The sequence below is a fragment of the Hyla sarda genome, chromosome 4 (assembly GCF_029499605.1).
Source record: "Hyla sarda isolate aHylSar1 chromosome 4, aHylSar1.hap1, whole genome shotgun sequence".
NCBI lineage: Eukaryota > Metazoa > Chordata > Amphibia > Anura > Hylidae > Hyla > Hyla sarda.
The window spans coordinates 403,849,933-403,877,646 of record NC_079192.1 but is presented as its reverse complement, the minus strand read 5'-3'; the positions used below and the strand labels follow the sequence as shown (position 1 = coordinate 403,877,646).

The following is a 27,714-nucleotide window of genomic DNA, read 5'->3' as shown; positions in this document are numbered from 1 at the left end:
ACCACTTCCCAGTTCCTATGCTTCCTGGCTGATGTTTTGGTCAATTTTGAATGCTGGCGGTGCTTTCACTCTAGTGGTAGCATGAGACGGAGTCTACAACCCACACAAGTGGCTCAGGTAGTGCAGTTCATCCAGGATGGCTCATCAATGCGAGCTGTGGCAAGAAGGTTTGCTGTGTCTGTCAGCGTAGTGTCCAGAGCATGGAGGCGCTACCAGGAGACAGACCAGTACATCAGGAGACATGGAGGAGGCTGTAGGAGGGCAACAACCCAGCAGCAGGACCGCTACCTACACCTTTGTGCAAGGAGGAGCAGGAGGAGCACTGTCAGAGCCCTGCAAAATGACCTCCAGCAGGCCACAAATGTGCATGTGTCCACTCAATCGGTCAGAAACACACTCCATGAGGGGGGTATGAGGCCCGATGTCCACAGGTGGGGGTTGTGCTTACAGCCCAACACCGTGCAGGACGTTTGGCATTTGCCAGAGAACACCAAGATTGTCAAATTCGCCACTGGCGCCCTGTGCTCTTCACAAATGAAAGCAGGTTCACACTGAGCACATGTGACAGATGGGAAAGAGTCTGGAGACGCTGTGGAGAATGTTCTGCTGCCTTCAACATCCTCCAGCATGACCGGTTTGGCGGTGGGTCAGTAATGGTGTGGGGAGGCATTTCTTTGGGGGCCGCACAGCCCTCTATGTGCTTGCCAGAGGTAGCCTGACTGCCATTAGGTACTGAGATGAGATCCTCAGACCCCTTGTGAGACCATATGCTGGTGCGGTTGGCCCTGGGTTCCTCCTAATGCAAGACAATGCTAGACCTCATGTGGCTGCAGTGTGTCAGCAGTTCCTGCAAGAGGAAGGCATTGATGCTATGGACTGGCCCGCTTGTTCCCCAGACCTGAATCCGATTGAGCACATCTGGGCATCATGTCTCGCTCCATCCACCACAGACTGTCCAGCAGTTGGCGGATGCTTTAGTCCAGGCCTGGGAGGACATCCCTCAGGAGACCATCCGCCACCTCATCAGGATCATGCCCAGGCATTGTAGAGAGGTCATACGGGCACGTGGAGGCCACACACACTACTGAGCCTCATTGTGACTTGTTTTAAGGACATTACATAAAGTTGGATCAGCCTGTAGTGGGGTTTTCCACTGTGATTTTGAGTGTGACTCCGTATCCAGACCTCCATGGGTTGATAAATTTGATTTCCATTGATAATTTTTATGTGATTTTGTTGTCAGCACATTCAACTATGTAAAGATGAAAGTATTTCATACGATTAGTTCATTCATTCAGATCTAGGATGATGTGTTATCTTAGTGTTCCCTTTATTTTTTTGAGCAGTGTATATTATTTTTATAGAGGGTGCAACAACTTTCCCCTGATACAAGTTGTCTGAGAGAAAAAGGATCGGGCATTGAAAATCTGACAGCAACCATTGCCCTCACCCCATTAAAAACTGCATGTAGGTCCATTCAAATGTGCATGAGCATGGGGGTCGGCCAAATGTGTATATATATATATATATATATATATATATATATATATATATATGTGTGTGTGTAGATGATGGGAGGAATGATGAAGCCGACTGCTATTGAAGGGGTATGGTATTATAAATTTGGGTATATTATGGGCCGTAGTGGCTACGTGTACCATATTACAAGTACCGTACAAGCCGTGTGCATGAGGCCTTAAGGGCATTTTCCCGTATAACAACCACCCGCACTATTACACTTTTTCGAGTTGTTTTTCCCATCAATAAAACGATATAATGAAGCAATGATTTTCTTTGACTCTTTGAACTTCTCTTCCTCTTCATGTTTACTATACAATAAAATCAGTTTACAGTCAATACCAGTAAGGGGCCAGCGAGACAGCGAGAACAAGACGGCGAAGTTCATCAGCTGCTTATTGTTAATTTTCCCCACTCACGAATCAGAGAAAGTCACAGGAGGCGGCCAATGAAACACATCCTAGCCTGATCCCGGGAGACCTCAACATAAGAGAAAATGCTGCATGTTTATACTGAGAGAGGACGATTCAGCCATTAGTGTAGACTTCTATAGCGTACAGCACTAGAGGACTAAAAAACAACAAGATTGGAAAAATAGATCTGCTTTTTTCCAGAAACAGCGCCACACCTGTCTATGGGTTGTGTTTGGTATTGCAGCAAAATTGAAAGATGTAGTTGCGGCTCTATTTTTTTTTTTATCTATTTATTTTTTATTTCTTAAAGGGGTACTCCAGTGAAAAACATTTTTTTTTTTTAAATCAACTGGTGCCAGAAAGTTAAACAGATTTGTAAATTACTTCTATTAAAAAAATCTTAATCCTTCCAGTACTTACCGTATTTTTCGCCCTATAGGACTCATCGGCATATAAGACGCACCCAATTTTAAAGGTGCAAAATCTAGAAAAAAAAAAGATTCTGAACCCAACAGTGATCTTCAACCTGCGGACCTCCAGATGTTGCAAAACTACAACTCCCAGCATGCCCGGACAGCCGTTGGCTGTCCGGGCATGCTGGGAGTTGTAGTTTTGCAACATCTGGAGGTCCTCAGGTTGAAGACCACTGGTATTGGAGGTTATACTTACGTGTCCCCGCCGCTCCGGACCCGTCACCGCTCGTCACCGCTGGCCGTCACCGCTCGTCACCGCTCGTCATCGCTGTCGCCACGTCCCCAGGGTGTCCCCGACGCTCTGGACGTCTTCTTCCCCAGGATCCACACTCTCCATCGCCGTCATCACGTCGCTACGCACGCTGCTCCTATTGGATGACGGGACGGCGTGCGCAACGACGTGATGACGACGAAGGAGAGTGCCGGCCATGCAGGGGATCCCGGCACGGAGCAGACACCAAGGAGGCAGGTAAGGTCCCCCCCAGTGTCCTGTAAGCTGTTCGGGACGCCGCGATTTCACCGTGGCGGTCCCGAACAGCCCGACTGAACAGCCGGCTTAGTGTTCTTTTCGCTTCAGACGTGGCGGTCAGTTTTGATCGCCGCGTCTGAAGGGTTAATACAGGGCATCACCACTATCGGTGATGTCCTGTATTAGCCGCGGGTCCCGGCCGTTGATGGCCGCAGGGACCGCGGCGATAGGTGTGTATTCGCCGTATAAGACACACCAACTTTCCCCCCCCCCCCCCCCAGTTTTGGGGAAGAAAAAGTGCGTCTTATACGGCAACAAATACTGTATCAGCTTCTGTATGCTCCACAGGAAGTTCTTTTCTTTTTGAATTTATTTTCTGTCTGACCACAGTGCTCTCTGCTGACACCTCTGTCTGTCTCAGGAATTGTCAAGAGCTGGAGCAAATTCCCATAGCAAACCTCTCCTGCTCTGGACAGTTCCTGACTAGGACAGAGATGTCAGCAGAGAGCTGACTGTGGTCAGACTGGAAATAAATTTAGAAAGAAATGAACTTGTGGAGCATACAACAGCTGATAAGGACTGGAAGGATTAAGATTATTAAATAGATGTAAATTACAAATCTGTTTAATGTTTTTGCACCAGTTTATTTAAAAAAAAAAATGTTTTTCACTGGAGTACCCCTTTAAACGTAATACTACCCTACTAAAGAAAAAAATCCCCAATAAATATAGGTCCCTGTGTTGTCCTCTTCTGTAAAAAGGTTTGTCTACTTTCCAAAGCCCTCTTTCTAGAGCGTGATCAATTATCCAGAGCCAAAAGTAAGTGACTACATAGAGTGTCTCCCTCCTCGGAGGACCCAGCATTACACAGACAGCCCAGTGACTTTAATGAGAATTGTGTAATGCTTTGGTTCCCCTGCGGGGGTGCTGTTAGGAAATTGAGCACTTGTTGATGGATTTTGATGGGTGGTCTCAACAACAGGACATCCTGTCATAATGTCTTATCAGTAGATCCTACTGGTGGATAACCCCTTTAAATTGTTAAAATTTATATTAAGTTTTGTCTTAGCTAAATTGTTGTTTTTTTTTTTTTTAAATTACCGTATGTTACAACTAACAAGGTGTTATACAAAATAAAAAATAAATAAATTTGGCTGTTTTCTTTTAAAAACAGCGCCACCCCTGTCCTCAGTTTGTACCTGGTATTACATTTCAACTCCATTCACCTTAATAGAGCCGAGTTGAAATACCACACACAAACTGAGGGCAAGAGTGGCGTAGTTTCTGAAAGAAAGCAGCTATACTTTTTTCTAATCCTTAATAACCCCTTTGTTATCCAGGGGTTATCCAGGATTTTTTTTCAAAGCATTTCTACTTTCTTCCAAAAACAGCGCCACCCCTGTCCTCAGTTTGTGTGTGGTATCGCAGCTCATTTCCACTGAAGTAAATAGAGCCAAAATGTAATACCACACAAAAAGTAAGGACAGGGGTGGCGCTGTTTTTTTTAAAAGAAAACATACTATATATATATATATATATATATATATATATATATATATATATATATATATAATTTTTTTTTCATTATTTATTTATTATATATATTTATTTATTTATTTTTTTATCCTGGATAACCCCTCTATTAAGTATGGAAACCGTCATGGCCACCATATTCGGGCAAAAAAAAAAAAAAAAAAAAAAATCTATAAGTTTCAGCTATTTAAATATTATGATCCAGGTTATATTTGCCTATTAAACTGAAAAACGAAATTACTAGTAAAAATGAGAGGCATTATGACACTGTTCACACCCAAAGCAGCATTCAAAAACAAACTCCTCTACTCTAAGCTCTCAAAACGCAGGACCTCGTGTTTCGCTGTCCAGTGTCAGAACCTGCCTTGCTGTGGTGCATTGTGGGAGATAAAGTGGCGCAACAGGGAACGTAAATGAATCAGAACCTCGAAGCTTTGGCTGTGACTAGAGACAAATAACAATATTAATGGGTAATACGGGAAAAAAATATGTGAATTTTGATACCCCCTGTCCCGTAAAAGTCATTTATCATGCATAGTTAACCCTTCTTCTGCTGGAGTTGTCTATGTGATATGATTTCCAGAATCCTTTCATCCTCCCCCCCGGCTGTCATAAGGTGACAGACCCTAAATAATCGCCATCTGTCGGAGTCATATGTTGTACATCAGGTCCCTACCAGAGCATCACCCCCCCCCCCCCCAATACTACAGCTCATACATGCAAGTCAGTGTTTCCCAACCAGAGCACCTCCAGCTGTTGCAAAGCTACAACTCCCAGCATGCCCGGACAGCCAAAGGCTGTCCGGGCATGCTGGGAGTTGTAGTTTTGCAACCGCTAGAGGCACCCTGGTTGGGAAACACTGACCTAAGTACTATTTTTTGTATTATACCTAAAATAAAAGCTACGCCCGCCCTGAACTTTTCAACTTTTCCGACCTTGCGATATTTGCCCCGAGGCGCGACACGACACACAACACGCGGCCAATGACAATGTGTCGACTAATAGCGAGGCGAACATCATCTCTGGAAACAGTGACAGCAACGACGAAAAGAAAACGAAAACCAGCTCTGGATGTGACTAGAGTAGGGACATGAAACAACACAAAACTGATGCATAATAAGTAATGCAAATACTATTTGTAATGTAATACTCTTATAAAAATTTCTTAAAAAAAAAAAAAAAACATAAATAGGAAATTCAAGGAGTTGTCTCGTGGAAAAAAAACACATATCCCCTATCCGCAAGTTTTAGATCTTGGGGGGGGGGGGGGGGGGGGCCGAAGATAGCCGAATAGCTCTCCCATAGAGATATATGGAGGGGGCGTACATTGGGTGGTGGTCATGACCCGCCGCTCCAAGGGAGAGCAGAGGGCCCGTACAGGAGATCACGGGGGGCCCCAGCGCTCGGACCCCCCACAATCTAAAACTTTTTCCCTATCTTATGGATAGGGGATAAGTTTATCTCCATGAGATAGCTCCTTTAAATCTGCGCCTTAGAACTAGGGTCGGGGTTCTGCTTAGGGTGGTAGTCCACTTCAAGATGTTCCCATTGAACATATATCCGTACATGTATATATGTGAAATGTAATGTATTTTTTATGGTAGCATAAACTTTTATCATCGGCGGATCTGGGCACCATTGGGCACCATATGGCACCGGTTGACCAGGCTGTTGAGGGCTGAGATAAAGTAACAATTACGATTACTGGTACCAACATTCAGGTTACCAGTCAAGTGCCTGTATGGGACACCACTGTCCCTAAGGGAAAGGAAGTGCCATCCGCTCTGAGTATGTGTATTTCTATATGGCAGCTGTAGGGTCATGCCAGTGCATTAAGGAATGTAAAATGTGTAACCCAATGGAAATGCAACCCATCTTTGACATTTAGGTTGTTTGGGGCATCACATATCAGGGCTTGCTATGTGGTCTAGTGTAGAGGCCTGCATCGGGATTGGAATCCCGTGGGACCCAATAAAAAGAACTTGCGGGTGGTAATGAGGTTGTTGTGCGTGGGAGTGGTCACAGAACATAGAGCGGATGAAATGGCACAAGGGGGTGATGAAAGGGCACAAAGGGAGGATGAAATGGCATAAGGGAGTGATGAAAGGGCACAAGTGGAGGATGAAATGGCACAAGGGGTGATGAAAGGGCACAAGGGGATGATGAAGGGGCACAAGGGGGGTGATGAAATGGCACGAGGGGAGGATGAAATGGCACAAGGGGATGATGAAATGGCACGAGGGGGTGATGAAAGGGCACAAGGGGGTGATGAAATGGCACATGGATTGATGAAATGGCACGAGGGGGGTGATGAAATGGCACAAGGGGTGATGAAAGGGCACACGGGGATGATGAAATGGCACAAGGGGGTGATGAAATGGCACAAGGGGATGATGAAATGGCACAAGGGGGTGATGAAATGGCACGAGGGGGTGATGAAATGGCACAAGGGGAGGATGAAATGGCAAAAGGGGTGATGAAAGGGCACAAGGGGAGGATGAAATGGCACAAGTGTGATGAAATGGCACAAGGGGAGGATGAAATGGCACGAGTGGTGATGAAATGGCACGAGGGGATGATGAAATGGCACAAGGGCGAGATGAAAGGGCTCGAGTGGTGATGAAATGGCATGAGGGGATGATGAAATGGTCCATGGATTGATGAAATGGCACGAGGGGATGATGAAATGGCATGAGGGGATGATGAAATGGCACGAGGGGATGATGAAATGGCATGAGGGGATGATGAAATGGCACAAGGGCGAGATAAAAGGGCTCGAGGGGTGATGAAATGGCATGAGGGGATGATGAAATGGCATGAGGGGATGATGAAATGGCATGAGGGGATGATGAAATGGCATGAGGGGATGATGAAATGGCACAAGGGCGAGGTGAAAGGGCTCGAGGGGTGATGAAACGGCATGAGGGGATGATGAAATGGCACATGGATTGATGAAATGGCATGAGGGGATGATGATGAAATGGCACATGGATTGATGAAATGGTACGAGGGGATGATGAAATGGCACAAGGGGTGATGAAATAGCACGGGGGTACTATTACGAAAAGCTGTGACAAAATGTTTGTGGGAGCAGGTGGCCTTGGACACAAATGTAGCGGGAGTGGGTAGAAGTGAGACACACACCTTGCAGGAGCAGGCGGTAATGGTCAGAAATCCAGCGAGAGTGTGCAAGGCTCTAGTCTGGACCTGACTAAGGTAAGATTAGTGTAGAAGTAACAAGAACTACAAATAGTGTGATTGCTCCTTATTTCAGTCCAATACATCTGTTGATCACATATAAGGGGTGCATAAAGCTGACATCCCATTAACTTCCCTTAGAAATGCTTTTGCTAGAAGCTGCTAGAAGGTTCTATGGGAGGAGTCTTCTAATTTCAACCCTCTCTCCCCAGAGGTCTGGAACCAAACCAGTTCAATCTAGTCTAGCTTAGGCTACCGTGCAGGGGTGCATTTCTGTCTTTTACTAGGCCACATGTGGAGAGTAGTGTTGAGCGGCATAGGCCATATTCGAATTCGCGAATATTCGCGAATATATGGACGAATATTCGTCATATATTCGCGAATATTCGCATATTCGTTATATTCTCGTTTATTTTCGCGTATGCGAAAATACGCGCATGCGAAAATTAGCATATGTGGAAATTCGCCTATGCGAAAATTTGCGTACGCTAATTTTCGCATATGCGAATTTTTGCACGCCAGTCTCACACAGTAGTATTACAGCCTTCTTTACACCACACAAGCTGGAAGCAGAGAGGGGTGATCACTGTGATGTGTACTGTGAAGAAAAAAAAAAAAAAAAAAAAAAAAACGAATATTCCTAATTACGAATATATAGCGCTATATTCGCGAAATTCGCGAATTCGCGAATATGCGATATTCGCGAATAATATTCGAATTGCGAATATTCGCGAGCAACACTAGTGGAGAGAAGATTTAGGCCTAGTTCAGAATCTCCTACCAGCAAAGCCTGCTGTAAAACAAGACAGTCCAGCCACTGCCAGGGAATCTAGTGTATATCCGGCTCCAGTTGTCAAGGTCTAACCTGAGTCAGCTCATGGTCAGTTCCGCCCTATATGGATTTTCAGGAGGTGTACCTGAGAACTGTGCTCAGCCCACACTGAGACAACATTTATCTCTACTATTCTATTCCTGCTCCGAGAAGGAGAATCATTAGGCTGGAAGAGAGAAAAGCTGTGTATGGACTCTTCTGCAACACTAAACTAAGTGAGGGCTTCTGATTGGAGTTAGTGCTATGTGGCTTACACGTAATGATCGTCTTTGTCTTACACCCTGCAATAGGGAATCGTAATACCATCAACCACCAGTCTTTCAAGTTTATTCACCACAGTCAGAGAAGCAAAGCAAACACTACATCTCCCCTAATGCAATGCGGCAGTGCATGCTCTATATAGATGCTAAAACAGCATGGCAGACAAAAAAACATGAAGCATGACCACTGTGTCAGGAAAAGAGCTGTAGGAATAATCCCGTCATGGCGTACAGAGCTCCATAGGCCTCTGTTACCGGCATCACAGGCGTACTAGGCCCCGCTCCGAGGTCAGGGGTCCCTGGGCGCTAATGTTAGTCTTCTCAATTACATCCTTTACAATGTGACTCTTCCTGAGAGAAACATAAATGTCGGACAGGAGGATCACGTCTACTATACTAAAGATCAGATAAATGTGAAGTGGCTGTTAACCGCGAGTGTTGTTATTACGGCCAATAAAGATAAAAAAAGACATTAATAGAAGTGTCTGCTAGTTATATGACACCACAGTCTAATCTAACCATCAATATAGACAATTCCTTAAAGTATCCATGATTCCCTCAACAGACGACCCCTATGTATAACAAATATGTGGCCCCGTTTATATAATAAGTATATGGGCCCCTATGTATAACACATATATGGCCTCCTGTGTATAACAAGTATAAGGGACCCTATGTATAACAAGTATATGGCCCCCTATGTATAACAAGTATGTGGGCCCCTACGTATAACACTTATATGGCCTCCTATGTATAACAAGTATAAGGGACCCTATGTATAACAAGTATGTGGGCCCCTATGTATAACAAGTATGTGGGCCCCTATGTATGACAAGTATGTTGGCCCCCATGTATAACAAGTATGTGGGCCCCTATGTATGACATGTATGTGGGCCCCTATGTATAACAAGTATGTGGGCCCCTATGTATAACAAGTATGTGGGCCCCTATGTATAACAAGTATGTGGGCCCCTATGTATGACAAGTATGTGGGCCCCTATGTATGATATGTATGTGGGCCCCTATGTATGAAATGTATGTGGGCCCCTATGTATGATATGTATGTGGGCCCCTATGTATGATATGTATGTGGGGCCCTATGTATGACATGTATGTGGGCCCCTATGTATGACATGTATGTGGGCCCCTATGTATGACATGTATGTGGGCCCCTATGTAAGACATGTATGTGGGCCCCTATGTATAACAAGTATGTGGGCCCCTATGTATAACAAGTATGTGGGCCCCTATGTATAACAAGTATGTGGGCCCCTATGTATGACAAGTATGTGGGCCCCTATGTATAACAAGTATGTGGGCCCCTATGTATAACAAGTATGTGGGCCCCTATGTATAACAAGTATGTGGGCCCCTATGTATGACAAGTATGTGGGCCCCTATGTATGATAAGTATGTGGGCCCCTATGTATGACATGTATGTGGGCCCCTATGTATGATATGTATGTGGGCCCCTATGTATGATATGTATGTCGGCCCCTATGTATGATATGTATGTGGGCCTCTATATATGATATGTATGTGGGCCCCTATGTATGATATGTATGTGGGCCCCTATGTCTGATATGTATGTGGGCCCCTATATATGATATGTATGTGGGCCCCTATGTATGATATGTATGTGGGTCCCTATGTATGATAGGTATGTGGGCCCCTATGTATAATATGTATGTCGGCCCCTATGTATGATATGTATGTGGGCCCCTATGTATGACATGTATGTGGGCCCCTATGTATGATATGTATGTGTGCTCCTATGTATGATATGTATGTGGGCCCCTATATATGATATGTATGTGGGCCCCTATGTATGATATGTATGTGGGCCCCTATGTCTGATAGGTATGTGGGCCCCTATATATGATATGTATGTGGGCCCCTATGTATGATAGGTATGTGGGCCCCTATGTATGATAGGTATGTGGGCCCCTATGTATGATATGTATGTGGGCCCCTATGTATGATATGTATGTGGGCCCCTATGTATGATATGTATGTGGCCCCCTATGTATGTGGGCCCCTATGTATGACATGTATGTGGGGCCCTTGGCTGAGTTTCACAGTCCTGTCTGATTTATGAATAACAACACTCATTGGCCGAGGCGGGCACCGGGATTAGCCTATCTGCAGAATGACGTGTCATCTTCATCATCCAGGATGAGGACCTCAGAGGAGGCAGGATACCCAAGACATCAAGGGTGACGGGAGGTAAGTAGTTTTTTTTTTTTCTTTTGTACATGGAGACAGCCTGGACAGGATTTGAAAGAAAAGTTCTATCCCGGAATACCCCTTTATAAGCCTAGTCTCAGATGTCAGTTCACAATTTATTTAGAGGCTCTGGCCTGGGATACATATTCGTTTAGCTGATCTAATGTCTTTCATTAAAGTATTCTGATCTGGGGTCTGTATTTATTTATAGACTGTGATCTCAGGTCTGTATTAGTTTAGGGATCTGATCTGGGGTCTGTATTTATTTATAGACTGTGATCTCAGGTCTGTATTAGTTTAGGGATCTGATCTGGGGTCTGTATTTATTTATAGACTATGGTCTCAGGTTTGTATTAGTTTAGGGGTCTGATCTGGGGTCTGTATTTATTTATAGACTGTGGTCTCAGGTCTGTATTAGTTTAGGGGTCTGATCTGGGGTCTGTATTTATTTATAGACTGTGGTCTCAGGTCTGTATTAGTTTAGGGGTCTGATCTGGGGTCTGTATTTATTTATAGACTGTGGTCTCAGGTTTGTCATAGTTTAGGGGTCTGATCTGGGGTCTGTATTTATTTATAGACTGTGGTCTCAGGTCTGTATTAGATGAGGGTTCTGATCTGGGGTCTGTATTTATTTATAGACTGTGGTCTCAGGTTTGTATTAGTTTAGGGGTCTGATCTGGGGTCTCTATTTATTTATAGACTGTGGTCTCAGGTCTGTATTAGATTAAGGGTCTGGTCTTGGGTCGGTATTTATTTATAGACTGTTGTCTAAGGTTTGTATTAGATTAGGGGTCTGGTCTTGGGTCAGTATTTATTTATAGACTGTGGTCTCAGGTTTGTATTAGATTAGGGGTCTGATCTGGGGTCTGTATTTATTTATAGACTGTGGTCTCAGGTCTGTATTAGATTAGGGGTCTGATCTGGGGTCTGTATTTATTTATAGACTGTGGTCTCAGGTTTGTATTAGATTAGGGGTCTGATCTGGGGTCTGTATTTATTTATAGACTGTGGTCTCAGGTCTGTATTAGATTAGGGGTCTGGTCTTGGGTCGGTATTTATTTAAGGGTTTGGTCTTGGGTCTGCATTAGTTTAAGGGTCTGGTCTTGGGTCGGTATTTATTTAAGGGTTTGGTCTTGGGTCTGCATTAGTTTAAGGGTCTGATCTTGGGTCAGTATGAAATAAAGGGTCTGGTCTTGGGTCTGTATTAGTTTTAGGCTCTGGTGTGGGGTCTGTTTTAATCTAAGGGCCTGATCTTGGGCCTGTATTAGTTCAGATGGGCTGTTCTTGAGTTTGCATTTATTTTTTGTTTTTCTCTGACCTGCAATCCGTATTAGTTTAGAAGGTTCTGGTCTGTGGTCTGTTTTAGTTCAGCCGTCTGGTCTGGGATCTGTTTTCGTTTAGGAGTTCTGAATGGGGTTTGTATTAGTATTATGGTCCTGATTTGGGGTTTGTATTCATTTAGCAGTCTCTATTTATTTAAAGGGTTCCGATTCGGGGTTAAAGGAGTTAAGCAGAGATGTCAGCAGAGAGCACTGTTGCCAGACAGAAAACAACAACTTAACTTCAGCAGCTGATAATTATTGGAAGGATTAAGATTTTTTAATAGAAGTAATTTACAAACTGTTTAACTTTCTGGAGCCAGTTGATTTTTTAATTTTTTTTTTTTTTTACTGGAATACCCCTTTAACCCCTTAAGGACCAAGGACGTACCGGTACGTCCTTGGTCCTGCTCTTCCGATATAACGCGGGGTTACACAGTAACCCCGCGTCATATCATGGCGGGCCCGGCGTCATAGTGAAGCCGGGACCCGCCTCTAATAGCGCGCAGCGCCGATCGCGGCGCCGCGCGATATTAACCCTTTAGCCGCGCGCTCAAAGCTGAGCCGCGCGGCTAAAAGTGAAAGTGAAAGTTCCCGGCTAGCTCAGTCGGGCTGTTCGGGATAGCCGCGGCTAATCGCGGCATCCCGAACAGCTGACAGGACAGCGGGAGGGCCCCTTCCTGCCTCCTCGCTGTCCGATCGCCGAATGACTGCTCAGTGCCTGAGATCCAGGCATGAGCAGTCATGCGGCAGAATCGTTGATCACTGGTTTCTTATGAGAAACCAGTGATCAACATAGAAGATCAGTGTGTGCAGTGTTATAGGTCCCTATGGGAGCTATAACACTGCAAAAAAAGAGTGAAAAAAAAAAGTGAATAAAGATCATTTAACTCCTCCCCTATTAAAAGTTTGAATCACCCCCCTTTTCCAATAAAAAAAAAAAACACAGTGTAAATAAAAATAAAAATAAACATATGTGGTATCACCGCGTGCGGAAATGTCCGAATTATAAAAATATATCATTAATTAAACCGCTCGGTCAATGGCGTGCGCGCAAAAAAATTCCAAAGTCCAAAATAGTGCATTTTTGGTCACTTTTTATATCATTTAAAAATGAATAAAAAGTGATCAATAAGTCCTATCAATGCAAAAATGGTACCGTTAAAAACTTCAGATCACAGCGCAAAAAATGAGCCCTCATACCGCCCCATACACGGAAAAATAAAAAAGTTATAGGGGTCAGAAGATGACAATTTTAAACGTATTAATTTTCCTGCATGTAGTTATGATTTTTTCCAGAAGTCCGACAAAATCAAACCTATATAAGTAGGGTATCATTTTAATCGTATGGACCTACAGAATACATATCAGGTGTCATTTTTACCGAAAAATGTACTACGTAGAAACGGAAGCCCCCAAAAGTTACAAAACAGCGTTTTTTTTTCAATTTTGTCGCACAATGATTTTTTTTCCCGCTTCACCATAGATTTTTGGGCAAAATGACTGACGTCATTACAAAGTAGAATTGGTGGCGCAAAAAATAAGCCATCATATGGATTTTTAGGTGTAAATTTGAAAGAGTTATGATTTTTTAAAGGCAAGGAGCAAAAAACGAAAATGCAAAAACGGAAAAACCTCCGGTCCTTAAGGGGTTAATATTAGTTTAGAAGGGTTTGGTCTGGGATCTATATTTTTTTAGTGACTTTGGTCTGGAGTCTGTATTAGATTAAGAAGTCTAGTCTGGGTCTGTCTTAGCAGAGACGTGCACAGACGTTTTGGGGGCAGGGGCCGAACAAAAAAAAAAAAAAGGGCACTTCTTATAATTATTCATATAAATGCCCACATAATGATGCCAGACTGCCTAGGGCACTTTTAGGAAGAACATGAAAGGGGCAGGGGCTCAAGCCCCCTTTCTAGTCAACCTGTGCACGTCCCTGTGTGGGTGACGATTGGGGTCTACAGTTTCTTAGTTTAGTGAGTTTTGTCTGGGGTCTGTTTTAGTTTTGGGGTTTGGTCAGGGGTCCGTAAATAAGAAATATTGCCCAACTTGCTTGACGTGTCACTAAAAGGATCCTGATCCACATATTCATTAGAACTTCTTATCCAGACTGAGCATTTTGTTTCTCCTCTGATGCTTTTAGTAAACAGAACACACAACACTTCAGTTCTTACGCCTTACGGTTTTTTTTATCAACTCTGTGCAAGAAAGTTAAACAGATTTGTAAATGACTTCTATAAAAAAAATCTTAATCCTTTCAGTACTTATTAGCTGCTGAATACTACATATGAATTTCTTTTCTTTTTGGAACACAGTGCTCTCTACTGACATCTCTGTCCATTTTAGGAACTGTCCAGAGCAGCATATGTTTGCTATGGGGATTTTCTCCTGATCTGGACAGTTCTTAAAATGGACAGAGATGTCAACAGAGAGCACTGTGCTCGTCATGTCAGCAGAGAGCTCTGTGTTCCAAAAAGAAAATAATGTCCTCTGTAGTATTCAGCAGCTAATAAGTACTGGAAGGGTTAAGATTTTTTAATAGAAGTAATTTACAAATCTCTTTAACTTTCTGGCACCAGTTGATTAAAAAAAAAGTTTTCCCCCGGAGTACCCCTTTAATGGGCCGGCTTTGTAAAAATAAGAACGCAAGAAGACTCCAGAGGAAATCCATAACCTTCCCCTGGTGTTCTAGGAAGAACACTTTCCGTTCCGCTGCTCACCGATGAGGTCTGCGCTTTGTTCATCCATCAGGACGGTAAGAGACACGAGCCGTTCATTACGCGGTATTTGCTGCTGGGTGATTCTCCGCCAGGCTTTCAGCGTTACATCTATTCTGTGAAATCGTATGAATTATGAACGAGACGCGAAAAGAAAAATGTCTCTGGGAGTCTCTGTTCACGTCAGCGCTCTATACCCAGGACACCGCTGGATACATAGGTAATCCACGTTCCTCAAATCTTTGCATTTCTGCTGAAAGATCTGACATTTTTTTTAATTTTTTTAAAGGGTACCTCTCATCAAAAAAACTTTTGATATATTATAGATTAATGTTTGCAGAATAACTTTACAATTGAATGTTATTAAAAAATATGCTTCTTTCTATTTAATTTGCCACTTTGAAGAAATGACCACTAGGGGTCTCCCTACCAGTCCTGGCAGCAAGCATTTCAGACTCATGCTGGAGTCCTAAACACTACGAGCTGTCAGTCTCTGCTTTGTTCACAAAGGAGAACACTCAGAGCTGCCAGCCTGCTTTGTTCACAGCCTGTTTGTCTGTGAACAAAGCAGGCTGGCAGCTCTGAGTGTTTAGGACTCCAGCATGAGTCAGAAATGCTTGCTGACAGGACTGATAGAAAGAAGCATATTTTTCATTAACACAGTTATTCAACATTCATTAATCTAAAATATATTAAAAGTTTATTTGATGAGAGGTACCCTTTAAATCAAAACAAACTGATGGAGTGATGGAAGGGTTAAAAAGATAGTAAGGGGATTAGCTGGAGAAGGGGGGCATAGTTTTCCTGTGGTCTACCAGCCTATAGAATAGGTTGGTAGAGTGCACCTTAAAGGGTATTCCACTAAAACATCTTATCCCCTATCCAAAGGATAGGGAATAAGATGTCTAACCGCGGGGGTCCCGCCACTAGGGACCTCTGCGACCTCCGGGCGGGCAACAGCGAAGCCGCCACTTTCGTGATGTCACGTCACACCCCCTCCATTCATGTCTATGGGAGGAAGCGTGACGGCTACTACATGGAGGGGGCGTGGCGGATGTGTTCGCCAGTCATTGGGCACGGAGCAGAGTTTGCTCCGTACACACAATGACAGGGGTGCCGCAGCGGAGATCGCGGGGATCCCCAGAGGCGGGACCCCCGTGATTAGACATTTTATCCCCTATCCTTTGAATAGGGGATAAGATATTTTCAGGAAAGTACCCCTTTAAAGGGGTACTCCTGTGGAAAACTTTTTTTTTTTTTTTTAAATCAACTGGTGCCAGAAAGATTTGTAAATTACTTCCATTAAAAAATCTTAATCCTTCCAGTACTTATTAGCTGCTGAATACTATAGAGGAAATAGTTTTCTTTTTGGAACACAGAGCTCTCTGCTGACATCATGAGCACAGTTCTCTCTTCTGACATCTCTGTGTGGTATCCCAGTACCGCATTCTATACGGTACTTGTTTATTTATGGGTCCCCATAGCCAGAGTCCCTAGGACGTAGGGATCCCTATTAGTCAGTTTACCCCTAGTCGCCTCTATTCTAGTATATAATTAGTAATTTATGCATAGATTAATGTAAATAGCATAATATATGTAAATAAATGGTTAATTACTTGTTTCTATGGTGTTGCAGGGCCTTCGGGTCATGTGATGCGTTCCAAGCCTCACTCTGGATGCGTTCCAGGCCTCACTTTGGTATTTCAAGCCTCGTTTTGGTATTATTATGTGTATAGGAAGTCAGATGATCACCCAGAAGCCTGTGTGACGGTGAGTGACAGCTGACCTTGGACCTATCAAATTAGGCTCCGCCCCCTGTCCATATAAGGGACGCGGCAGCCATTTTAGCTCTCTTGCTCCTGTGCTCTTGATGAGCAAAGACCTTTACAGCAGTAATCGCAGTGAGTTAGGCCTGAGCCTTGCGGCAACGGCTGAATAATTATAGTTATAGAGTGTATCAATCCCCAAACACTCTGCGGGACTACCGGACCTAATCTACCCCTAAATCCGGATGGATCCACGCACCAATTACCTTGATTCTATTAACCTGCAAAAGACGCAAGGTCCACAGCAACTGGCAGTCATTGAAGTCTATACAAGTGTATTACAGAGATTGTTACTGTATTCTGAATGTACCGCAAGTTTAAGAGTAAAGTTTACTTCAGTTCAAGTTTAACTCCAGTGTGGACCTTCAGTCATTATCTGCATACACCTGTCGTTTCTGGGAAGGGCGGCGATAGGCCGAAGCTATACCTCAATAATACCAGCCCTCACCCTGGCGTCACGAGTGACAGGGTTAATATTAACCCCTCATATACCGTTACCATACCACCGCTACCATACACCCCCCAAGGGCTACCACATCTGTCCATTTTAAGAACTGTCCAGAGTAGGAGAAAATCCCCATAGCAAACATATGCTGCTCTGGACAGTTCCTAAAATGGACAGAGATGTCAGCAGAGAGCACTGTGGTCATGATGTCAGCAGAGAGCTCTGTGTTCCAAAAAGAAAACCATTTCCTCTGTAGTATACAGACTCTAAAAAGTACTGGAAAGAGTAAGGTTTTTTTAATAGAAGTAATTTACAAATCTGTTTAACTTTCTGGCTCCAGTTGATTAAAAAAAAAAAAAAGTTTTCCTCGGGAAAAGGGCAAGCTGCCCTCAACCAGATACTGCTAGGAGGACCCACTTGGACTATTTTTGAGGTAGAGAAGAAATTGTTGAATTTTGGACAGTCATTAAAAAGTTCAAACTTCTGAGTTTAGGTGAAATGACCTGAACTAACAGCAATTTAGGTCCCTATGATGCTTCCAGCTTAGGTCTCCAGACCTAGGGTCAGGTCCAGACTTAAGGCCACAATATAGACACAAAAATGAGGCAGCAATATGTTCTTCTCACATGACTTATAGCACCTGACATTGTCTGGTCTTGCTACCCAAACCTTGTGTAAGAGGAAAAACAACGCTCTTTAGGAGACAGGGAAAGCAGGGCAGCACGCATACTGCATGCCACCCAGCTTTCTCAGTCTCCTAAAGCAACAGCAGTGATAGGCCGCTCATCCTCCCTGCAGCAGTGCTGCCATGCCCTCTCCTTGCCCCCACATTGATTTTCTCCCCCCCCCCCCTCACTTTTCTTTCAGCCCCTTAACTAACTATTCTCTGCACCTGCCTGCCGGACAGTTAAATCATACTTCACCATGACATTGGTCCAGCCGCAAGACGTTTAAGGCCTTATCCACAGGCGCAGCTGAGATCATCAGTGGTAGGATCACGCAGACATTGCCGTCTCCATAGATGGCAATACAGTCAGGTGGAATTCCACCCCGAGAATCAACAAGTTTATTCTTTGGGCAGATCTCCGTTCAGCCATGTAGAAATTTAAGAGCCGAGGCGCGTGCTCTCTATCACCCAAAGTGCAAGAAAAAGTGCAAACGTGTCACACTAAAAAAACGTGCACAAAGGATGTGGTCTATCGCTAAGCCATTCTCCAACAGGAGAGAGGCCCCCCAACAAACCTTACCCTTCGCCTCCGGACCAAAAGGCACCTGCAAGGATCCAGGTTCGATGCCCCTTTTCGCCAAAGCTACTAAGGGGCCGCAAATGCACCTGGCTTCAACGTAGGCCAGGGGTCTGCAACCTTTAAGACAAAAAAAGCCACTTGGACCCGTTTCCGAAGAAAAAAAAACTGAGAGCCGCAAAACCCCCCTCCCCTCTGATGCCCTGGTTGGGATACACTGGCATACACACACAAAAGGGACTACAACTCCCAGCATGTGTCATTCAGGAGTCTTCAGTCTGTGGTATAACACCAGCATGCTGCCTCTGTAGTCTCCTGGGAGTTGTAGTTCACCAACACCTCTATTGTATCTTAGTATTCTCCTGGGAGTTGTAGTTCACCAACACCTCTATTGTATCTGAGTAATCTCCTGGGAGTTGTAGTTCACCAACACCTCTATTGTATCTTAGTATTCTCCTGGGAGTTGTAGTTCACCAACACCTCTATTGTATCTTAGTATTCTCCTGGGAGTTGTAGTTCACCAACACCTCTATTGTATCTTAGTTGTCTCCTGGGAGTTGTAGTTCACCAACACCTCTATTGTATCTTAGTATTCTCCTGGGAGTTGTAGTTCACCAACACCTCTATTGTATCTTAGTAGTCTCCTGGGAGTTGTAGTTCACCAACACCTCTATTGTATCTTAGTATTCTCCTGGGAGTTGTAGTTCACCAACACCTCTATTGTATCTTAGTATTCTCCTGGGAGTTGTAGTTCACCAACACCTCTATTGTATCTTAGTAGTCTCCTGGGGGTTTTAGTTCACCAACACCTTTATTGTATCTGAGTAGTTTCCTGGGAGTTGTAGTTCACCAACACCTCTATTATATGAGTAATCTCCTGGGAGTTGCAGTTCATACACCAGTGTTTCCCAACCAGGGTGCCTCCAGATGTTGCAAAACTACTACTACCAGCATTCCCTGGTTGGGAAACACTGGAATACACACACATAAGAGGGACTACAACTCCCGGCATGTGTCATTTAGCAGTCCCCGTCCCCCATCAATCCCAGTATGATATTTATTCCCCTGTAGTCTATACATCCCCAGCCTGTGTAATGTGTCTTCTCACATATAGAAATCTTCCCCAGCCCCTGCAGTGCAGCATGTCTCCTCTCCTCTCCCCTCACCCGCTCTGTGTTTCCCCTGTGCAAACATGAAACCTCCCCGTGAACAATGAGGTCCTGTGTGTACAGAGCGGGGGGAGGGGAGGAGCTGTGTCCGTCCCCACTCTCCCACTGTCTCCTTGTATTATGCAGAGCTGCGCTCTCGCGCTCTCCATCCTCCGTGAGGGGGCGTGGCTTCATTATCTGCAGACGTGCGGTGAAAACATCAAACCCATGGCTCTGCCCTCGATCCTCCCCGCTGTAGCTTCGGAAAACTTGCCCCTCCCTTTTTCACCTCACACCGGAGCCGTGGCAAAGGTGTAAAAGAGCCACATGCGGCTCCGGTCCCGACCCCTGACTTAGGCGTTAACCAAGGTATCAGTCAAGGAGCCGTATACTGATGGCATCTTGACCGAAGCCAAGATGCCCAGGGGTTGCAGGGAGGTGAGGAACCTAATGGCCACACAAACCTCCCCTAGACCGCCAGGAGGGACACCTAGAAGGGCTACCACATCCTGACAAATCCTGTGTACAAACAAAACACACAAAGTGGCACAGTGACAAAACACAAAAAAATAAATAAGTGGATAAGTGCAGATATACTGCCCGGTCATCCGGCCGGATCTAAAAAAATTGCCCTGATCCTAGCTAGAAGGCCGGGATACCAAGGGTGAGTGCCAAAGGTGAAGAGTAATGGTGCACTGCTTTCACTCAGTGAGCTATAACACCCAGTGAGTTTCGGCACCTCAGGGTCACCACTCCCCGAGGCAGAGAAGTACCTCGGCTCTACACCCCTCTACCTCATGGCGAGACCCGGAGGAAACAGGTCACATCAGGACAGCCATCGAGCTGATTCCTCAGAACCGGCCCCGGAACGCCCCGGTTGACCTGCCTCCTACATGCAGCACCCACCCCCACCAGCACCACACCAGTGGGACTTCTCCACCAGTATGAAACTGAGGAGAACAGATACTACACTTGATCTTAGCCAAAAGGCCGAGAAGCCATGTAGGTCTGTGGCGATTCATATTTCCCTATTGGTGCCCAGCTAATATCTTACTGCCAATGCTAAACCCACATTGCTTTCTATATTACTTGCCAAGATTTTGTCACAAAAGAAATAATAATGCCATAGTCTCGACATGCTGCAATTTTGGAAAACTGACACTGAGCCCAAAGCCTCAGAAAAACATCAGATATTAAAACATCCAGGTGCAAAGTATTTTTACCCAAAAATATGCTGTGTGTCATTTGTAGCATTTTTGAGGTGTTTTTTTCCTTTTTGGACTGGTTTTTGAGCATTACCTACATTTTATGCAAATTTGGCCTTTGCTTGCAATATTCCAGTTTTTTTTACGTGTTTACACTCACAAATATGTGCCAGAATACATCAGCAAACAGGGGCCCGGCTCTCTGGTTAGAGAGGGCGTGTTGACCACCGCACGAAGCAACGGCCGACACGCCCCCCAAAATACACTGCTATGGGAGAGCCGGAAACTGCCGAAGCGCTGCGCTTCGGCTCTCCCATAGCAGTAAATGGAGGGTGCGTGTCAGCCGCCGCCTCGTGCGGTGGTCCACACTCGCTCTCTATGCAGAGAGCCGGGGCCCCGTACGGGAGATCGTGGGGGGCACCAGCGGTCGGACCCCCGCAATCTGAAACTTATCCCCTAGCCTTAGGATAGGGGATACATTTTTCAATCCCGTAGTTCTCCTTTTAAAGGGGTATTCGGGCCGTAGACATTTTATGTCCTATCCAAAGGGGATAAGATGTCTGATCGCAGGGGGTCCCGCCGCTGTGAACCCCGTGCAGCACCCTGCATTCTGTGCCGGGATTTGCCCCCGAGGCGAAGATGTGACTTCATGCCACGCCCCTTTTGACGTTACATCACGCCCCCTCCATTCATGTCTATGGGAGGGGGGTAGTGGCGGGGGTCAAGACACGCCTCTCCCGGGGAGATCTGGGTCCCTGTACAGGAGATTGTGGGGGGTCCCAGCTATTGGACCCTCCATGATCTAAAACATATCCCCTATGCTGTGGATAGGGAACAGTTTTTTTTAGCAATTTTTAGGATGAGACATCCCCTTTAAAAAAGCGCATAAAACACAAACAAAATGGCCGTCCAAACTCCTTTTTTTTTTTTTTTTTACAGCTATAGAATAATGATGTAAACTTTACAGACAAAAAAGGCAAGAATTACAGCCGTAAAATTTGACCCCGTTTCGTGCCCCAAAACACACCTCTTGCGTGAACATGGCCTATAAGTAAGATTTTAACTCAAAATAATCCAGGCCAGTAAACCTCAGCACGAATAGCGCCTACTCTCCTATCGCTGGATGTGGTGAGTGGTTAAAATGCTCCAATAACATAAATGGAGCGCGGCCCATAAATATCACATAAATAGTGGTTTACAAGGTGACGGCGAGTATTTCAATGTGACATTCAGGTTCCTCCGTGCTACCTCAGGCCGATTCTTCACAGCAGAGCTGGTTTCCAGCACGTGGGCGGCGAGCAGTTCATCCCGTCCTCGCCGAACATTAAACTAGTGAATCAAAAACCCGCTGAACCATAACACCGCCGCTTCGAAAATTTCCACTTTACAAAACCAGACAACTACTTCTTCTAAAACTGGCCGAGTAACTTTGTCACTATGTCCGGCGACAAAAAGAAAAAAAAAATAATAATAATAATAATATTCTAAATAAACATAAGACATAAAAATAAAGGGGAGATTTAGCAAAACCTGTTCAGAGGAAAAGTTGCTGAGTTGCCCATAGCAACCAATCAGATCACTACTTTCATTTTTGAAAAGACCTCTGAAAAATGAAAGATCTGATTGGTTGCTAGGGGCAACTCAGCAACTTTGCTTCTGCACAGGTTTTGATAAATCTCCCCCCAAATCAATATTTTTAAAATATATTTTAGGCTAAATTTCCAAAATGTTTTCCTTCCATGCTGGGAGTTGTAGTTTTGCAACATCTGGAGGTCCGCAGGTTGAAGACCACTGGTATACGGGATACTAGTCATGTGACTCGAGAGTTAAAGGGGTTATCCAGGAAAAAACTTTTTTATATATCAACTGGCTCCAGAAAGTTAAACAGATTTGTAAATTACTTCTATTAAAAAATCTTAAACCTTTCAGTATTTATGAGCTGCTGAAGTTGAGTTGTTCTTGATGACACCTGTCTCGGGAATTGTCCAGAGTGGAAGCAAATCCCCATAGCAAACCACTTCTACTCTGTGCAGTTCCCGAGACAGGCAGAGGTGTCAGCAGAGAGCACTGTGGTAAGACAGAAAAAGAACAACTCAACTTCAGCAGCTGATAATTATTGGAAGGATTGAGATTTTTTTAATAGAAGTCATTTATAAATCTGTTTAACTTTCTGGAGCCAGTTGATATATAAAAAAAAGTTTTTTCCTGGAATACCCCTTTAATGTTTACATGACATGATCTGTATTTCCTTGAAAAAATGTTTTCAATTATACAATTTTTTATCATTATAGAAACATTATTTACCAGGAATTATCCAGGATTAGGAACACATAGCTGCTTTTTTTTCCAAAAACAGCGCCACCCCTGTCCTCAGGCTGTGTGTGGTATTACAATTCTGCTCCTGTCACTTAAATGGAACTGAGCTGCAATGCCACACACAACCTGAGGACATGAATGGCGCTATTTCAGGAAGAAAAGCAGCTATGTGTTTCAACCCATAATTTGTTTGTTAAAGGGGTATTCCAGGAAAAAACTTGAGATTATATATATATATATATATATATATATATATATATATATATATCAACTGGTTCCAGAAAGTTAACAAGATTTGTAAATTACTTCTATTAAAAAATCTTAATCCTTCCAATAATTATCAGCTGATGAAGTTAAGTTGTTTTTTTTCTGTCTGGCAACAGTGCTCTCTGCTGACATCTCTGCTTGTCTCGGGAACTGCACAGAGTAGAAGAGGTTTGCTATGGGGATTTGCTTCTACTCTGGACAGTTCCCGAGACAGGTGTCATCAGAGAGCACTTAGACAGAAAAGAACAACTCAACTTCAGCAGCTCATAAGTACTGAAAGTATTAAGATTTTTTTTTATAGAAGTCATTTACAAATCTGTTTAACTTTCTGGAGCCAGTTGATATATATATATATATATATATATATATATATATATATATATAAAAAAAAGTTTTTTCCTGGATAACTCCTTTAGTCACATTAGTCACATGACTAGTATCCCGTATACCAGTGGTCTTCAACCTGCGGACCTCCAGATGTTGCAAAACTACAACTCCCAGCATGCCCGGACAGCCAACGGCTGTCCGGGCATGCTGGGAGTTGTAGTTTTGCAACATCTGGAGGTCCGCAGGTTGAAGATCACTGTCCTATACGACATTCATAGGCCGTAATAGAGTATAGAGAAAGGGACTGTCCTAATTGGATACACACACTTAGTATATATATATATGTGTGTGTGTGTGTGTATTTTTTTTTTTTTTTATTATTATTATTTTTTTATTTTATTTATTTTTTAAGTGGACCCACCTGGAGCTTGTTTTCTAATGCCAGCCCTCTGTTACTCCTCCTGGAAATGTAATACTGAATTGATGACTACAGTAGTGTGGGTTAGTACTATGCAACCATAGAAATCGGATCTCCAGGTGGTGCTTCTCGGCCCCTTTGCCCCTGTATATAGCCTCCCCCCCCCCCCCCCTGTAGTTACCTTTGCCTGTGTATAGGGCCCCCTTGGTTAGCTTACCGCCTGTATATAGCCCCCCTCCATAATTACCTTTGCCCCTGTGTATATGCCCCCTTTAAGTTAGCTTTGCTCCCATGTATAGGCCCCCCCTACAGTAAGCTTTTCCCCTCTATATATCCAACAGCTGTCCGGGCATGCTGGGAGTTGTAGTTTTGCAACATCTGGAGGGCCACACTTTATAGACCCCTGCTCTATAAAAAGAGAGAGGGCAAAGATAACAACATTACATGGCCGCACCCCAGACTGCCCCATCCCCCAGGACCTGCACAGTCCGTCTCCGGTGACCACAGCTCTCGGCGCCGGCTCCCTTCATGACACTGATACCCAGCAGGTTAAATCTAGCTGCAGCCGTCCATTTCTAATCCAAGAAAAAGCCTACGGGAAGGAAGCCAGGGGCCGTAATGAGGTCTGAGGCTTCCCAGCACCACCAGGCCTCAGCCTCTCACCACAATCCCATGTCATACGGTCACCGCCGGTTGTCATTATATCCAGAGGTCGGGATTATGGCGGCTGCAGCTAAATGCTGGGGTTTGTCAAAACCATCACCTCAGAGGCCATAGCGACAGGAAAGGGTTACATTAAAGGGATAGTCTACTTTATTTTTTATTTATTTTTTTAGTCATTTTCTTAGAAATGTTGTCCCTTCTCTGCAGCTGTACAGAGAGTGTTTCGTTTTCCTGCAGCGCCCCCACAGGAGACATGAAGCATTACATCAATGTTCACTGATATCAATGTGTCTGTGTTATAGACACGATGGAGGATCTTTATTGCCATCCTCTAACCTGGCTTAGTGACGTATACATCTTGAATGAGGGATCCCTTCAATTAACCCTTTTAAGACTTAGCCAATTTTTGTTTTTTCTTTTTCGTTTTTAAAGCCATAACTTAAGCAATCATTTTTTTTTTTATCTACTCATCTATAAGAGGGCTGGTATTGTAAATGACTTTCTTAATTTTTCCATAACAAATGCTCCGAAACAAAATATTAAGTATATATATATATATATATATATATATATATATATATATATATATATCAGGGCTGCAATGATTATTCAACATTATCGATAAAATTCGATAAGGGGATTCGTTGTCGATGAATCCTGTTATCGAATAATCGGCCGATTCGTTGTCCGGGTTCCGGTTGTGATAACACTGCTGCGGGTGCGTGGTCAGACGCTAGTCCGCACCGCCGCAGCCTCTGTTAAGTTAGTCTAGTCCCTGTCCCACCCTCCGCTACCCACTGCTCACCAATCACGTGTGCGGCAGCTTCTCAGAACTCCTCCCCTCCCCCGCCGCTTGTGGACGCTCTACACTTATGGAGCCTCAGCCTGCCGTGGAGGACGCTGTACTACTGCCGCCGGTAGGACAGTTTCCTGCAGTTTAATGTGCCCTGCCCCTGTTACTGCAGCATTGCTTATTGACACACACATGGGGGGTATCTGCAGAGCATTGCACCCTAGTGTCAATCTACAGACACTAGGATGCAATGCTCTGCACAAACCCCCATGTGTATAGTAGTGTAAGTATGCACACTGCTATACACATAGTAGTATGTGCAGAGCATTGCGTCCTAGTGTCTGTACTACAGACACAGGGGTGCAATGCTCTGCATATACCCCTATGTGTATAGCAGTGTGCATGTAGTACACACTTACACTACTATACACATGGGGGTATGTGCAGAGCATTGCACCCTTGTGTCTGTACTACAGACACAAGGGTGGAATGCTCTGCACAAACCCCCACCGGTAAAGCGGTGTGCACTACTTACCGGTATACACATAGGGGTATATGCAGAGTGTTGCACCCTTGTGTCTGTAGTACAGACACAAGGGTGCAATGCTCTGCACATACCCCCATGTATATAGTAGTGTAAGTGTGTACTACATGCACACTGCTATACACATAGGGGTATATGCAGGGCATTGCACCCCTGTGTCTGTAGTACAGACACTAGGACGCAATGCTCTGCACATACTACTATGTGTATAGCAGTGTGCATACTTACACTACTATACACATGGGGGTTTGTGCAGAGCATTGCATCCTAGTGTCTGTAGATGACACTAGGGTGCAATGCTCTGCAGATACCCACCATGTGTGTGTCAATAAGCAATGCTGCAGTAACAGGGGCCTCAGTACAGACACAAAGGAGCAATGCTCTGCACATACCCCCATGGGTAAAACAGAGTGCATGTAGTACATATACACTGCTATAGACATGGGGGTGCAGAGCATTGCATCCTAGTGTCTGTACTACAGACATGGGTTCGGGTGCAATGCTCTGCAGTCTGCAAATACCCCCATGTGTATAGGAGTGCTATAGAAAAAGTGTAAAGTGAAAACAAATTAAATGTAAATAAACCGTCCCCCAATAAAAATTAGCTCCGCCTTTTCCTATTGCGATACAAAAATCGTAAAAAAAAATAAAAATGTTTACATATCTGATATTGCTGCATGGCTAATTGTCTCAACTTTAAAATGAAATATTAGTAAATCATTAACATTTTATTTTAATAGTTGAGACAGTTACCCATGCGGCAGTATCACATTTATGCTGGTTTCTGTACAGGATCATTAATAACGACCCTGTATAGCAACCAGCGTAAACTTAAAAATAAATAAATTGCGGTTTGGTGACATCACATGCAAGAATACTTTTAATATGGCCAAGTAGAATCAGCTGAACCCCTCATTTCCGCATTTTGACGTTTTTTTCTGATTAAACGATAAAATAATCGACAACTAATCGATTATTAAAATAGTCCTTAGCTGCAGCCCTAATATATATATTAGGGATCGACTGATTATCGGTATGGCCGATATTATCGGCCGATAATCACGATTTTGGGCATTATCGGTATCGGCAATTACCTTGCCGATGAGCCGATAATGCCCCGCACCGCCCCCACCGCACCGCTGAAGCCCCCCCCCGACCCGCCGCACCGCGACCGCCCCCCCGACCCACCGCACCACCCACCGTAGTGCTGGGCGGTACACCGGTATGAACCGGATACGTTTTTTTTTTTTCTCCCACGGTATGGATTTTTGCCCATACCGCTATACCGGTCGGGCCCCTCCCCCACCCTCCAAGTCAATAAAAAAAATGTAACTTACCCGTAATGGGGGTGGTCCGGGCCATCCATCCTTCCTGTAGTGTCCGGCGGCATTCCGGGTGGAGGGTGAACCGGTCCGGGCTGTCCTTCTTCTCCGGGGGTCCTCTTCTCCTCTCTGGGCAGGCTCCGGCCTAGTACGCTGCATAGACGCCGCTACGCCATGACGTCAGGTGCGTCGCTGCGCAGCAGCATCTATGCAGCGTTACTAGGCCGGAGCCTGCCCGGAG

General features: G+C 44.4%; 1 protein-coding gene and 1 non-coding gene across 6 annotated transcripts in view; both read right to left on the bottom strand.

Annotated features, from left to right (window-relative positions):
* PRR5 (proline rich 5) overlaps positions 1–27,714 on the bottom strand; it is a 192,439-nt gene that overhangs the window by 108,686 nt on the left and 56,039 nt on the right. The window lies entirely within an intron of this gene.
* LOC130267804 (U2 spliceosomal RNA) lies at positions 20,434–20,620 on the bottom strand. The gene has a single exon (XR_008843290.1). It is a non-coding gene; the product is annotated as a U2 spliceosomal RNA (small nuclear RNA).